We start from the raw sequence: 4,349 nt of genomic DNA on the forward strand, positions 1-4,349 counted from the left end.
CTCTCACAAAGACAAGTGGACATTGACTGTTTTCATTTTCTTTTATTAATCTGCATAAAATGTTTATAACAATTCTGTGTTATAACACAAACTCATTCATTAATAAAGATGCAGTCATAGGGGAATCCCTTTTTCTGTGGATTGAGTATTATAAACTCAATAAGCAGTAATGACTCAACGTTGCCACAATTTAGATATTGTCAGTTATGATCATGCATTGCCTCTGACATAAGACAACTTCAGTACTTGTCTTACAGAAAGTAATATAAAACGTTCTTATCAGAGTAAATGGCTATTTGATGTTTGAGCCACCGTAGTAACATGATCCTGTTAACAGACGAGGGAGAACGCCTTGCACAAATTTAGAATACAAAATAATCACAAACTTTTCAAAAATATCCATACAAGAAGACTTTAAACAAGCTCTAGACTGAGATGGAGTTTTTTCAGACAGAAAAGTGCCTGTTAATCATCTGTTATGCTAGTCAGTTGTATTTGTCAAGGAGCAATGCATCACAAGTAGCAACCACCACCATCAATCCCACAATGCAAAAAGACATTGATATGCAAAAACTTGTAGTGTACGGTAATAGTGGTTAACAAATAACAGTGATGGCATGGAATACATTTGAATAATCTCTCACAACACTTTCTCCCACAAGAGGCTAAACAAAACAAAACTCTACAACCTGTAAAATAGAACCAAACTACACTAACTGTATTTTTGACTGATGTACTTTTGTTATATACAAAATATGTTTCAAAAAGGCATTGCGCTTTAAAGAAAACATAAAGCTTTCATGTAAAGTGTGCCATAAATGACGAGCAGATCCCTTCCCGCCATTTTCTTACTGTTCTCCACAAACTCCTAAAGGAGAGAGAGAGAGGAAGAAGAGAGAGAGTGAATGTGTGTGTTGGGTGTTGAGACAATAGGGGCAAGTATCGTAAACGCTAACAAGGCGAGTTTGGTGTAATATGTGCATAAACACAATTTACCATATAGAAATGGATTAAAGTGGTAACCTGTAAAACCATTCAGGTATATTAGACACTTCTTCAGGCACCACAAGCAGCAGATGCAGGCTTTCAGCATACAGCGAACACAGGCATTTTCCCACAAACAGAAAATATATTCAGCTTTAGTTCTCCACCCATTGTCTGGTTTGACTTGATAAACTGGGAGTTGATATAAGTGAAAGTGTGTACATTTAAAAGAACAATCTTGGATATTTCCTGCTCCTTATGTAGCCCTTTCCTGCAGTCAAATGGCCTAGTGGCCTCATGGGTGGAATGTTCACAATATGTTTAATAATTTCATAAATAATCTTTTTTTTTTTATTACAGCCGGAAATCCGGTGTTGCTATGTCAAACAGTTTTGTTTTATTTCAGTCTTCTGTGATATATATAAAGTGTAATATTGGGATGCAAACTTGATTACATTTCAACTCTATATCAGACATGGTACACGTGTCTTCTTTTTGTTAAGCCCTTAACCATTTGTGTGAGGTGTATACTTTGTTTAAAAGTTGATTTGTTTAAGACTAACAATAAACTCCTGTGTGACCCTGATTTAGCCCACTGCAGTAAAAGGTTAATTAATGATCAAATCCACATACACTGACAGTATTTGTTCATCCCCTGCGAATTATATTGTAGTTGATGTCTTAAAAAAAAACTTCATTACATCTTCAGTAATTCCTTGTTTAATTTCTGATTCACACTTTTGTATCAAGAATGTATCAATAATGAAGAGAGATCAGACATGTGAAGGGTTAATTCTGTTCCAGAGCACAGAGCAGCACTGGGTGGGGAGGAGCATGTCAACGTCACTTTACTTAAGTGAAACTGAAGTGTTTAGACGTACTGTATGTTGCGCACACAAGTAAACTGTCTCAAACTCTTCTGAAAAATATGTTACGACAGCTACGCAGTCTCTGTTTCTTTAAAATACTATAGTATATAGTACCAAAAAATCGGAGAAAGCACCCAAGCTCTTTCACACGCAGATACAGGTGAGTAGAGATTAACAAGGGCAGGTGAAGATAAATTCTACAGTGTGAATTCTTGCATTCTCCTTTTTTATTTTTCAACTACAGTACCTACTGTATGTTTAACTTTATTTTGTACATTGACTAATTTATACTGTATGTTGTATGGTTAAACAACTTTAATCAAGATTGGTTAGTGTCTCTAAATGCCATGTTGACAATGGCACTGAAACTATCGAAAGCTGACTCATTCCAGGAAATAATTTATAGTTCCACCTTCTCTGTCTAGATATGGCTTCCTCCAGCAGTCTCCTGTCTGAAGAGCAGTTCCTGTGCTCTATCTGTCTGGATGTGTTCACTGAGCCAGTCACCACTTCATGTGGACACAACTTCTGCATGGCCTGTGTCACAAAGTACTGGGATAGCAATGACCTGTGGCAGTGTCCACTGTGTAAGGAGAAATTCTACAGACGACCTGAGCTTCGTGTCAACACAACGTTAAGAGAGGTTGTAGAGAATTTTAAAAGATGAGAGTCAGAAGTAACGATGAGTCCGCTCCCAAACTCGGAAAAGTGGCCTGTGATGTCTGCCCTGGGACGAAGCTCAAGGCCCTGAAGTCCTGCCTGGTGTGTCTGGCCTCTTACTGTGAGACTCACCTGGAGCCACATCAGATAGCCCCAGCCTTCAAGAGACACAAGCTGATCGACCCTGTGGAGAACCTGGAAGACAGGATCTGTAAGAAGCATGACAGAATCCTGGAGCTGTTCTGTAGGACTGACCAGACATGTGTGTGTCAGTTCTGCATTGAGGCAGACCACAAGACTCATGACACTGTCCCTATAGAGGAAGAGTGTGGAGAGAGGAAGGTTCAGCTGGGGAAAACTGAGGCAGAAGTGCAGCAGATTATCCAGGAGAGTCTGCAGAAGGTTAAAGAGATCAAACTCTCAGTAGAACTCAGCAAGAGAGATGCAGATAGAGAGATAGAATACAGCGTGCAGGTTTTCACTGCTCTGGTGCTCTCCATTGAGAAAAGCCAGGCTGAGCTAATTGAGTTGATTGAGGAGAAGCAGAAAGCAGTAGAAAGGCAGGCTGAAGGGCTCATTAAAGAGCTGGAGCAGGAAATCACTGAGCTAAACAGGAGAAGCACTGAGCTGAAGCAGCTCTCACATACTGAGGACCACCTCCAACTTCTCCAGAGCTTCCCATCCCTAATGTGCACCCCTCCACCCACCAAGGACTGGTCTGAGATCAGTGTTCACAGTGATCTGTGTGTGGGCACTGTGAGGAGAGCTGTGTCTCAGCTGGAGGAGACACTGAATAAAGAGATGGAGAAGCTGCCTGAAGTCAAACTGAAGAGGATTCAGCAGTATGCAGTGGATGTGACTCTGGATCCTGATACAGCACATCCCAAACTCATCCTGTCTGAAGATCGGAAACAAGTAAGACATAGAGACATACCATACAATCGTCCTGACAATCCAAAAAGGTTTGATCGGCATAACGTTGTCCTTGGAAAGGAGAGCTCTCCTCAGGGAAGGAGAGGGGACGTCTAGTTGGACTTGAGGAGAAGAGGGGAGGGAAGTCAGAAGGATGGCAGTAGGGAACAAAATGGACTCTGTGTTGTGTACCTAAGGGATGTGAATGTGTATAAAGCCAGTAACTCCCCCCCTGTCGTCCTCTCCCTGAGAGAGAAGCCCCAGAAGGTGGGGGTGTTTGTGGACTATGAGGAGGGTCAGGTCTCCTTTTATGATGTGGAGGCCAGGTCTCATATATACTCTTTCACTGGATGCACCTTTACAGAGAAGCTCTTTCCATGCTTAAGCCCCTCTGATAATGATGATGGTCAAAACTCAGCCCCTCTCATCATCTCTCCTGTCAATCACTGACTGCAACTTTACAGAGAAACTCTATCCATACTTCAACCCCAGTGGTAATGCTGGTGGAAAAAACTCAGCTCCTCTCATTATCTCTCCTGTCAATCACACACACTGATTAAACGATGGGAGAGGGAACTTTTTTTCAAAACAGCTCATATACAACTTACATTTACAAATAAGTATATTTAGTCAGGTTGACATCACATGATTACAATGTCCACAGATGTCCTTTGAAATCTTATTTTCAAATAGAAATGGAAACTTATGTACATCTTAACATGGATAATAAATGTTTATCTTTACTGAAAATTAAGACTATCAGCTGGAATGAACTTAAAATAAATTAAAGAAAGTAATACCAGTTAAGAATGCCATAACTCTTTTACAGAGGGAAAACTATGCTTTAAAGTGATACTAATATTCTCTGTTTCTCTCAACCTCTTATTCTCTAACTAAATCTGATGATAAAGGATGTACATTTCC

At 40.2% G+C, this 4,349-nt stretch overlaps 1 pseudogene; it reads left to right on the forward strand.

Annotated features, from left to right (window-relative positions):
* Positions 1-2,280: 2,280 nt before the first annotated feature.
* Positions 2,281-3,875, forward strand: LOC121562283 (annotated as a pseudogene).
* The last annotated feature ends 474 nt before the right edge of the window (positions 3,876-4,349 follow it).

Source organism: Coregonus clupeaformis, unplaced genomic scaffold (assembly GCF_020615455.1).
Source record: "Coregonus clupeaformis isolate EN_2021a unplaced genomic scaffold, ASM2061545v1 scaf0830, whole genome shotgun sequence".
NCBI classification, from domain to species: Eukaryota; Metazoa; Chordata; class Actinopteri; order Salmoniformes; family Salmonidae; genus Coregonus; species Coregonus clupeaformis.